Consider the following 12,195-nt stretch of genomic DNA (forward strand, 5'->3'; position numbering starts at 1 on the left):
AAACCCACGTGTCAAAGGCCATGCCCTTAAAGAAAACACTTCCTCTCCCAGAAGCCATCAGTTAAAGCAATCAAAACAAAAACAAAAACTGGAAATCTAGAACACTGAAAACACTGAATGCTGGCAAGCATTGAAACTTTCCTTTGTCACTGGTGCTAACACAAGCAGTTTTGCAGTTTCCTAACAATAAATGCACACCATCTCTCATACTCCTCGCATTGCATTTGCCTTAAGGAGTCGATCATTTTCTCCTCATGAAAACGAGGACACTGTTCTTTCTAGCAGTTTTTTCAGCCTCAGCACTGAGGAAATTCACATATGAGAGGATGAGGGGCATGCTGGAAATTTCTAGACCTTCCTATCAATTTTGTTTCGCACCTAAACCTGCTCCAGAGAAAGCAAAGCATTTTGGTTTGATTTCATGTAAGCAATGCTGTATCACATGTAACCTGATGACTTTCTGCAATTTTTCTTTTTACTTGATCCAAATGTTATAGACGGGAAGTTCTGCTTGTTAAAAATTTTAGTAACATTTTATAATTTTTAAAAAAAATCATGGGTTCTTTTCCTTTTTCAAAAAAAAATTATTGTGCTGGTGGTTTACTTGCATATATATCTGTGTGAGGGTATTGGATCCTCTGGAACTGGAGTTACAGACAGTTGTGAGCTGCCATGTATGTGCTGGGAATTGGAAGAGGGTCTTCTGGAAGAGCAATCATGCTTTTAACCTCTGAGCCATCTTTCTGGCCCCACAATGTTTTCTGATCATATCCTCCTCAACTCCTCCTAGATCCACCCCCTCTCCCAACTTTGTGCCCCTTTACCCCCAAATGACCACCAAGTCTGGTTTGTGCTGCCTGTATAAATTCAGACATAGTGTCGTCTACTGAAGCATGGGCCACACCTTAAATAAAACTGGCCTCCTCCCCTCAGATCCATCCACTGCCCTTGGCTTCTCAGGGAGACTAGTTTAGGATATGAGTTCGTGAACCCCTCCCACTACTATGGTAGCAGGTTGATTGTTTGGATCTTGTTCACGTTTTCTGCGACCAACCGCCGCTGATGTAAGTTTTAAAATTGTTTTAAACTATGGTTTACATTTTAAAAGTTGTCCCCAATATTCAAGCTCCCGGCTGGAAACAGACAAGTGTTTGCATTCTTGAACTAGAGAGAAAGTGTGGCAGCCAGAACCCGACCTTCTTGTTCTAACACGGAAAAGACGCTTTTCTCACTGTGTCCATCTGAAACTTCTCTCTTAGCTATCATTCAAACATGTCTGGAAATAGAATTATGAGAAACTTTTAATCCATGGGAAATTTACTAAAAATTGAATTTTATTTAGCAAGTATATCTATTGGTAAGCATACCTAGTGGGGGGAAACACTAAACTGATGCGTATGTGTAATAGTTCTCAAGTTGTGGACTTTAACTCAGTTAATTCGCATAAGGATCTGGTGAAAACCAGTAATTTCCTGGGCCTTCCCCTACCTGCTCTAAACAGGAATTTCACAATATGTCAAGTTTTTCTGAGAGGTTCTCTAATCTACATATAGGGTAAATATTTACTGTTTGCTCAAAGTTCTAGCTAAGACACTGAAATGACCTTTAAACAAATGACCTATGTTTAGGGTTCCCTTGCTGTCAAATGTATTTCCTGTATTGCCCCCGGCTGCGGTGGAGCTAGGTGGGGCGGGGCTCTGTGGGCGGGGCTTTACTGAAGAGGCGGGACGTGGGCGGGGCTGGCCCTGAGGATGGAAGGTGAAACGTTAATGACTCAGAGCGCAGTCGCTGCCCTCTGAACTGGAACGGAAAGCAACTTCCGGCTGCAGTCGTTCTGCCGGGCACCGGCGACCTGTGGCGTGAGAGCGCGCGGCGGAAACCCTCAACTGTGAGTAAAAACGGAGACTGGGTGTCTGGGTTGGCCGAGCCCGGGGACACAGGACAGGGGTGTGTGAGTGGGTGTGGGATGCGCTGCATCGAAGTCTCCCCGGAGAAGCGGAGCAGCGGCCACAGCCAGTTTACAGCGGGATTTTGAACCACAGAAAGCGCGGGTCCCTGTCCCCGAGCTGACCCTGTGGGGCTTTCCCAGCCGGTGACCTCGGCTTCCCGACGACGGTCCCCCGCCCACCGTGACTGGGTGACTGCCTCTCTCCTAGCTGCTTCCCGGGGCGAGAAATAAGCGCGGCCCGGCCTGCGGTGTTGGGGCGCGGGGTACCCCAAAGCCCTTGACTTCCCTGCCGGAGAGAGGCTGACTCGCAGAAGCAGGTCGCTCTGGCGGTTATGCCCTCGAACACTTAATAGGCTCTTTCTGTTTATCTCGGGAGTTGCACAATTCCCGTCTCTGCTTTCCTGTGGAGTGTCATCATAGTCTTGTCAATGAGTTGGGTAACTTTCCCCCACAAGTCCCGGAGAGAATGGGTGGCCAAGGCGCAAAGTGCAGAAGTAGCCAGCCACTAGACACCCAGTCATTAGGTAGAGTCCCCACCGTGGTGTAAACTGACTGGCAACGAGTTATACACCAAAAACAAACAAACAGCAAACAAAAGCGGTGCTTGTCAAGAAATCCAAACAAGGGGGAAAATGCTGTCTGTATGAGAGCACTTAGGCTGTCTCACTATTAGGCTGGATGCGCTAAGCAGCCTTCCTGGGTTCTCTCTCTCTCTCTCTCTCTCTCTCTCTCTCTCTCTCTCTCTCAGATACTTTTGAGAAGTTATCATGAAGCAGAAACTATAGGATAGAAAGTGAAATGATAGAAGTAAACACCACGCCGTTTGCCACTTGGAGTATATACATTTAGCAGAAAAACAAGCACCACCTTCTTGTCAAAAGTCACTTTGTCCCCTTTGAGTGGAGCTCTGAACCCTCAAATGATACAGGAGAAAGTGAAACCACCCTGCTAAAACATTTCCAATCAGGTCAGACAAAGCCTTCCACATCTCTTAAAGGCGCATGCTCGTGGGTTTTTTTTTTTTTCCCTTTGAAAATGAGATCATTGCTTTCTGTGTACACCCTCTCACTTGCTTTGTTTACTTTTCCAAAGTTTGCTTTTTTTTTCTCGTCTTTTTTCCTTAAAGGTACAGTCGTTGCCAGGCATGGTGGTCCATGCTTTTAATCCGAGGACTCAGGAGGAAGATACAGATATAGTAACTCTGAATGATAAGTGCCAAATACTTTAAAGAACTATTAGTCATGTGGCTTTAAGTGCCTAGGTTTTGTATCCAAGACTATTGTCCTCCTGAAAATCATTGAAATCATTTCTTTTTAGTACTTGGCTCATTTTAAATATCTGAAGTCATTCTTATAAATTTTACATACATATTTATTCTTATGAATGGTATCATACGGTTGTTTTTTTTTTCCCCAACCTGATAAAAGCAGACATACGAGGAAGAGGAGTTCTCATTTGAGGTATAGTCTCTATCAGATTGGCCTGTGGACTTGTCTGTGAGGTATTCTCTTGATTGCTGGTTGATGTGAGAGGGCCCTGCCAGCTCCGAGTTTATTATCCATGGGCAGGTGGGCCTGGACTTTGTAAGAGATAATGAGCAAGTCAGGGGAAACAAAGCAGTAAGCATCGCCCCTCCATGATCTTTGCTCCAGCTTCCTGCTTGAGTTTCTGTCCCAACTTCCCCCAGTGATGGGTTATGAACTTTGAGTTGTAAGATGTAATAAACCCCTTCATTTTCAAGTTGCTTTTGGTCATAGTGTTTATCATAGCAACAGAGACAAAACTACAAAGTGGGTTAAGGGAGTGAGTTGAATTAGCAAGTAAAGGTGCCTACCACTAAGCCTGGACCAGCATGATAGAAGGAGAGAACTAATCCCACAACCTTATCCTCTGACTCTTACACATGCACGCGGGCGCATGCGCACGCACACGCACACGCACGCACACACGCAAGAAAGAAAGAGAGACAGAAAGAAAGAAAGTCAATCAGTTCTTTTCCTGAAAATTCTTTACTTTTTGAGGTAGGAAGATTGGGCCACATGAGACCTTGTCTAAAAGAAAAGCCAGGCATGGTGGCACATGCCTAACCCCAGTACTAGGAGACAGAGCCGGATCTCTGTTGAGTTCAAGGCCAGCCTGTTTTACACGATAGTCAGGTCTCTAAGTGAGAACCTGTTGTCAAAAAGAAGACGAGGAGGAAGGGGAGGAAAAGGAGGGGAAGTAGGAGGGGGAGGAAGAGAAGAAGAAGAAAAGTTTTACTATGGCTAATTTTAAGCTGTGTGTAATGTGTATTTTGTCACAGGTTTTAGGTGTTTGTTTTGTTTTGTTGTTTTTAATCTTTTTAAAGATTAGGGGTTGAAATATGTTACATATTACAAAGGCTGAAATGCATATTTTCAGTTGCTTAGAACTTGGTATTCTTGCCTAGTCTACACTCTTCAGTTTTTGTTTTTGATTTTGATTTTGTTTTTGTACTGCATTAACTATCCATCCAAAATACAGTCCTTTGGTTTCCCTATCTAAATAGAGTTCATAATCTTGATTTTAAAAGTTTTTTTAAACCTATTCTGATTGCTTCCTCTTTTCCTTCAATTATTGAAGTTTAGCACAGCAAGCAGAGGAGAAATGACAGTATAAATTCCAAAGGGAATGTGGTTCGAATGAGAATAACCTTTAGTCACCAGCTTGGTGGGCTGTTTAGGAACAGTTATGATGTGTGGCCTTGTTGGAGGAGGTATGGCAGTGTGGGTGGGCTTTGAGGTTTCAAAACGCCCCCACTATTTCTCTATCTTGCTGAGACTCATGATTTAAATAAAGTTCTCAGGTACTGTCTCCAAATGCTATGTTGTTCATGAACTAACCCTCTGAAACTGTAAGCAAGCCCCAATCAAATGCTTTTCTTTTTTTAAGTTGACTTGGTCATGACGTCTCTTCACAGCAATAGAATAGTGACTAAGAAGATAAAAATACAAACTTCACTTGACATAACTGAACAGAAATATGAGTTTAAATCACCCTATAATATTTATGTCTTTAAAATGTTAGAGACAAAAGATAAATAACTATAATCATAAGAATAGTGGTTTTGTATTGGCAGACCATTTTTATTTTCCATTTACCTTTATATGAATATGATTTTTTAAAAAAATTTATTATATGGTAACTTGTCAATATATTTTTTCAAAATTCATTTTTTTGTGTTTGCATTTGTGGGGAGGGGCATGAACTTAGCATGTGTATGCCATGGTACACATGTGGAAGTCAGAAGCGACTGCCTTCAGGATTCTGTTTTTACCTTCTGCCTTGTTAAAGTGAGGTCTTGTCTCTGTGGAGCTGTGTATACTCCAGTCTAGGTGACCCAGCTTTGGACCATTTATCACATTTTACCATAGGAATGTTATTTCACCTGGCTTTTTATGTGGGTTATGCACTGAGCCATCTCACCAGCCCCAATAATTATTTTTTTACCGTAGAAAATTTAGTTATGAATCAAAATAACCGTTCACTAGAATGCCTGCATTCTAGTCAGAGTAATGTCATGGCATATCCTCCATGTTTTCTGATATATATTGCCAAGCTTCATTACCTGCCTAAGGTGATTCTTGCAAGTAATCAGAAACTGCCTGAAATAATCATTTATAAAAGTTAGTAATTCTAGGGCCAACTACATGACTTTGGAAGTAAAGGAGCTTGCCCACCAAGTCTGGTGACCTGAGTTTGATCCTGAGAACCCACATGGTAGAAAGAGAGAACCAATTCTCCCAAAGTCGTTCTCTGCCTTTCAGACATGTGCCATGACTTACAACCTGTACACGCTCCCCCCATTTATACCCATATATAATTTTTTTTAAATTTCAAGTTAATTGTTCAAAGACTAGCTAGATGGCTCAGCAAGTAACAGTGTTTGCTATACAAGCCTGGTAACCTCAGCTTGAACCATGGTGTCCATTTACGTAAGTTGGAAGGAGAGAGCTGACACCGTAGACTCATACACAACACATACACATAACATAGATTGGTTAGCATCGTAATTTATGTATCAAGAATAAAGGGTTAGTTAAAAAGTGCTGGCTAGCTTTAGGGCCTCTTGACACAGCTGGAGACATTTGAGCAGAGGAGACATTGGCTAAGAAATGCATCCAGGGGGATGGCCCATGGGCAAGCAATCCTGCAGTGCATTTTTAAGTTAGTGATTGATGTACGAGGGCCCAGCCAGTTGTGGGTGGTGCTACATCTGGGCTGGTGGTGTATGAAAGCAGGTTGAACAAGCCATGAGGAGCAAGGCTGCACTCCTCCATGGCTTTTTTGGCCTCTGCATCAGCTCCTGCCTCTGTGTTCCTACCCTATTTGATTGAGTTCCTGTCCTGACTTCCTTTAATGGTGGATTGTGATGTGGACTCAAACCCTTTTTCCTCCCCAAGTTGTCTGTGATCATGGTGTTTTATCACAGTATAGAAACCCTAAGACAGCTTTTGTATAGTGATTGGCTTGTAACCAATCCTTAAAGCTCTGCTCCATGCATATGTAACACACATATGTATCTTTATCCTGAACTGTCCTGGTACTTTTTCACTTCATATTAAATAGTATGTAATTTCTCACCCATTTCCTTTAAGCTGCCTGTGCAATCTGGCTATAGCGCGGTGTCAACTTGCTTATTACCATTAAAATAAGTTTCCCCAGCAAAAATGGGAAGCTAAAAACAATAGAATGAAATTGATAGTTTCCTTCAGGGTATAGAACTTTGCTATGCAGAAGAAGCAACACCTTTCTATTTGAAGACGGGGATAAAAAAAAGTGTTGTGTTTTACTTAATAGCACTCTTTTAGCTACTTCATTTTTTGTTTTGTGTGCAGGATTAGTGTTTGGCTAAGATCAGTAGAGCAGTTCTCTGCTCTGTTATCATTGATGTCCCCACCCTCTCATCTATTTGGGTTTAATTCCATGAGCTTTGGTTTCATATCCTGGCCTTGATCTCATACTGTAAGCTAGGCAGGCCTTGAACCTCCGATCCTTCTATCTCCACCTTCCTGCTAGCTGAGATTACACACTTGTACCACAAGGTCCAGCAACAACAGCAGTTTTAAAGGGACTTAAAAAAAATAGTTTTAAAGGGATTTTTGTTTCTTGTTTTGGAGGGAAAGAAATTGGAGGAATAAATATTGTTGATTTTCTCACAGAAAAATATCCTAGACAATGACTTGACATTTCTTCTCTCAGAAATAAAAATCTCTATAATGATAGGTTAAGTATCAATAACTTTTACTTACCACCAATATGTCTCCTTCACATACACATGCAAAAAGGTGTTAACAGGGAGAAGTAAAGTTTAATTTTTAAATTGGTGAAGTAGGGAATTACTTGAAATTGACTAGACTAAGAAAACTAATAAGAATTCTGTTTTACTTAGCAAGTTTAAAAGTATCAGTTGTTGAAGTATTTTAGTAGAATGGAAACTGTTTGAGCAGTGGACCACATACAGTTAAGTAATTTTGCTGCAGGCTTGCTTGGTATCAAGATGGAAATCAAGGACTTCCATCCTCTCAGTATGAAAGACCTGCTCTTTTAAACTGCTTGAAGAAAATTAGTTGACCCAGTCAGCAAATCAGCTGTTATTACAGAATAGTTTAATAGTTTAGGCTTAATGACTGTTTATTATGCAATATTTTCTGTATCATAATTTCATGACTGTCCCTAAACCAGAAATGTTTTTACTGGATTGTGACATTTCTCAACAGTTTAAAGTTATTTCTTTCAAATTATATCTCACAACTTGTAGATAAAAATTTGTGCCGCTCTTCCCCTACATAATTGTACTTGTCCTCTTCACGTAGCATGCTGGATACAAACATTCTCTGTAGTTTTTCTCATCTATGATGTCCCTGATTTATATGACTTATTAGAACCAATTAATAGGAACATATAAAATTACATGTCCTCACTTCTCAGACTCTCGATTCTAACATGGCCCCTACTGAGACCTCTTAAACATAACTCGTGAGGTGGCCCATTGCCTGCAGTCTCACCATTTGGCAGGCCGAGACAGGAGAGTAACAAGTCTGAAGCCAGTTTGGAGCACATGAGTAGTGTTTCTGTCTGTCTTTTCCCCTCTTCCCCTTCTTTTCTCCTCTTCCTTTCTCTTTCTCACTCTACCCTAACTCTATTAAACCCGCAGCAGAATGCAGAGTATCACACATGTGCCTAAGTACGGAGTAAGTGCCATATTTATATTTAGCTCAGAGGTAGAAAATCATATACCCAGTTTTTCTTCTGATGTTCTGTCCTCTAAATGTTGCAGAGTAAACAGTCATTAAGCCTAAACTATTAAACTATTCTGTAATATACTTGAGTCCCTTGTATTTGATAAGGAGTTTTGGAGAAAAAAAAGAAAGTACAGACAAATTCCTGATGGTCAGATAGAACATATATGCTGCTACCTGGCAAACAGCCTGGATGTGTAGTAGGCTATACTACTAGGTTTGTCTAAGTACACAGTTTGTTGTTTACATGGTGACAAGATCTCCTAGCACATACATCCCCATGTACTATGGAGAAAACAAGGAAGTGAAGCAAAACTGAAAGTCATGGGTGTGGTCTTATAAAATATTTCCTCCTTGGGAGACACGTTCTACCAGGTTCTAACATTTAGAGTGTTAGTCCGAGACTCTCTAGTTCAGCTGGTATAAATGTCCTGTTTTGTTTATCTGATAATTTTAGCTAGCCGGATTATAGAAAAAAAAACACAGAACAAAACTTTTTGACATTGTTGGAAATATAATAAGGTTTTTTTGTATTAGCTGCATAATTGGAATATAAAAATTGCTTAGTGTGGCATACTGTGAGTATATCCATAACTAAAGTTTATGACATGGAAAGTAAGATTAGAAATGCAAACTGTCCTTTGAGAAATTGGCTGATTCCTTCTTAGATAGTTCTGGAAGTGATAAATGATCATCAGTATTAGGAGTGATGGTTCTTTCCCACTTTCTTTTGAGTAAGGAAAACATGAAAGGTCTGCCTAACCCATCCAAAACTGAGAGTAGAGAGAGTCTTATTTATGTATATGCATTGTTATTGACTGATTTTTCTGGGTTTTGAACCTGATACTAAAATTAGAGGAACTATGGTTGAGATACAGAAAGATGGAGCGTTTCTTTCTTGGACTCAAGTAGTCTCTTACTATTCATACCTGGACGAGGTTGGGGAAGGCTGGTGCCCTTCTTCTCTAGGGCAAAGTAGAAAAGGCTGATGTTTTGACATCTGCAATTAGGTTTGAATTGGTCTTTCACTGCAAATGAAAGGTCTAACAAACTTTACTGAGAAGGCTCAGCAGTGGGGAGACCCAGGAGGGGGCCTTCCCTACACCCTAACTCTCCCAACAAACAAACAAAGTCGAGCTTAATGAATTACAGATCACTGTAGGTGGATATGCTAGAACTTTTACCATTAGGCCTGTGGTTTTTCAGTCTGGTGGAAGTATATTATTGGAGGTACAAAACTGTTTTGTACCATTATCCCCAAGGCTTAGTGATCTCCTAAGCACCACTACATTCTCTTGATTTTTACCTCCTTTATCCGGGATTGGACGACTCCTTTAGCAGCACAATACTGGCTCCAGAGAAAACAGACTTCCATTATTATGTCTGAGAGTAAGAAAAGTTAATTTAAAAGACTATGCACCTGGGAAGCCAAAGAAAGGTGATGGTGATCTGAGGGCGTGGGCTACATAACAAGACTTTGTCTTCTAGGAAAACAAAAGAAAACGAGGAGTGAGTGGGGTAGGCCAAGCATGGTGGCATATGTCTTTAGTCTCGGCACTCAAGAGGCAAAGACAGGTGAATGTCTTTTGTTTGAGGCCAGCCTGGACTTCCGGGATAGCCAGGAAACCCCCACAAACAAACAAACAAACAAACAAACAAAAAACAGGACTAAATAAGCAACAAAGAACTAAAGATTGTGTTTTCACATCAGAGACCAATGTTCACCCAGTACTTTGATTTTCCAGTTCTGTGACCTTAGGTAACTTATGCACCCTTTTGAAGTTGGGTTTTCTTTTCTCCAAAGCACCAGAATATGTGCTCCTGCAACAGAAAGCTTGCAAGGCAGGTGGTTTATATAAAGCAAATATATGTCTGACTCCATGCTAGTCCTTACAGTGTTCTATGAGGAACAGGAAACCACTTGTACAGCCTGACATGTCTTGTCTGCTTTTTACTTCCTTCATTGTTGGGATGCAAATCAAACAAAGAACTTAAGTTGCCCTGGCCCATAGGATTTTTGAAGGCATGCCATTGGGTCATGTCTTTAATTATCTATAGACAGTTTGAAATTTCAGTAGGATTTGGAATGATTATGTATTGATAGGAGAAACATCAAGTAAAAAGGGTCATTGTTGCTTGATCAAAGAAGGACTGATGTCATATTCAGCTTTCTCCACAATAATGCCGTTATAATGAAAATGTTGGTTTATATTCTGAACAGTAATGGAATTCAAATAAAATAGTGTTGTTCTGGCCATCAGCCAAAGCATCAAAATACTTACTGTTTTTTTAAAGAGAAAGTCTTCTATAGCTGGATGGTAGTGGTGTACACCTTTAATCTCAGTACTTGGGAGGCAGAGGCTAATAGATCTCTGTGAGTTTAAGACCAGTTTACTCTACAGAGTGAGTTCCAGGATAGCAAGGGTTGCACAGAGAAAGTCTGTCTTGAAACCCAGAGAGAGAGAGTGAAAGCCTACATTAGCAGCTACTGCTTTTGTTTCCACCTTCAGGAACATTTCAAAAAGACTACATCGTGTATGGAGGAGCTGTGTTTTACATAGTCCACCTATAACATAACCCTGGCAGTGATTTAAAATGTGTGGCATTTCCCTTACACCGACTGAATTATTGTCTAAGAATCCTTGTATACGATTTGCTGATGTTTGTTGCTTGATGATCCCACTGTATTTACCGGAAGGAGGCTCTGTTATAACCACATCCTAAACATTTTAAAATGGGCTGATGATGAGGTTCATGGAACGGCCTATATACAGATATCTAAACTTACAAATTCTGTTAGAGACAGTATGTTTTATGAAAATTGTCTGTACTCAGTCTTATACCATTTAGGTTTTCATTTAGGTTTTTAGAGATAAATAGAATGATATGCAAGACCAACTCTTCCTTCCCTACAGTAGGACGGCACAGAAATAATACTAAAGTTTATTAGGTCTGAATGTTCATGTTTAAGAGAAACTGGCATGACCTTAAAGAAAGGGTGAAAATTGGACAACTGTGGCTTAGATGGAGAACTGAAAGCTTGCCAGGCTACCCAAAGGTCGGGGTAGGTGGGACTTATCAGGAATATTCAGCAGTTGTAATGAGAGGAAGCTGCACAGTATAAAAACATTGCATCTAGATTTAAATGTACATTATACGTTTAAAGTCACACCCCAAACATCTTGGGAATAAGTGGAAATAGAGATTTGGAGAGCTCTGAAACCTTATTTACTTTTTCATTGGCGTTCTCACAATTACTTCTAATAAAACAAGTTGTGACTTGCAACCATTTGCCCAACAGCCTCTAGATGTCCTCAGGGAAATTAACACTGAGGTTTGAGGAGCTATGCCAGTGGTTAAGAGCATGCAGGTTATGGCTTTATAATTACAAGGCCTTTGCTTCTTCCTATTTATTGATGTAATATTCTCAAGGCTAAATGCTGCTCAGCAGTTTTAAACTTGTGATTTAAGAAAAAAAATGGGCCTTTTGTGAAAAGCTGTATCCTGAAATTTCACTCTCTTTATAGAAAGAAGAGCTTTCTCCCTTCCTAGTCCTCCTTCCTTTTGTTCTGATGCAGTGACTCAGGATGCTGGATGGGAGGCTAATCTGTTGATTAAGATTTTAAGTACTAAGATTTTAAGTACTAGTTTAGAAACAGAGTTTCCCTTTATTAATCTTTTACAGCCTATGGCATTTCTTATATTATTCTCTTGTGTTTGGAGGATCTTTTTAAAGATTACTCAAAAATATTTTTCAAAGTTTTCATATTAAGTACTTAAGATGATACAAACTACTTCTCTTGAAAAAAAATTATTAGTCATACTTCATTGCCATACATTTGGCAGCTTTGAAAAGAGATTTTTAAAAGACATGCATTCAAGGCTAAAGAGACAGTTCTGTGAGTAAGAGGCTTGTTACATGGCCCTGCTCTAGGTCCCCAGAACCCATTTAAGAGGCCTAGGCTGGCTGAGCATGCTTTTCTTCAG

The 12,195-nt window shown here is 40.4% G+C and overlaps 1 protein-coding gene across 2 annotated transcripts in view; it reads left to right on the top strand.

The window, feature by feature from the left end:
• Positions 1-1,783: 1,783 nt before the first annotated feature.
• Tank (TRAF family member associated NFKB activator) overlaps positions 1,784-12,195 on the top strand; it is a 61,014-nt gene continuing 50,602 nt past the window's right edge. Inside the window, exon 1 of one of the 2 annotated variants that reach the window (XM_032903377.1) lies at positions 1,784-1,888. The gene's annotated coding sequence lies outside the window, so the exon portion shown is untranslated. The remainder of the gene's footprint in view (positions 1,889-12,195) is intronic. The other variant, XM_032903378.1, reaches the window with a different exon arrangement.

Source organism: Rattus rattus, chromosome 5 (genome assembly GCF_011064425.1).
Source record: "Rattus rattus isolate New Zealand chromosome 5, Rrattus_CSIRO_v1, whole genome shotgun sequence".
Classification (NCBI taxonomy): Eukaryota; Metazoa; Chordata; class Mammalia; order Rodentia; family Muridae; genus Rattus; species Rattus rattus.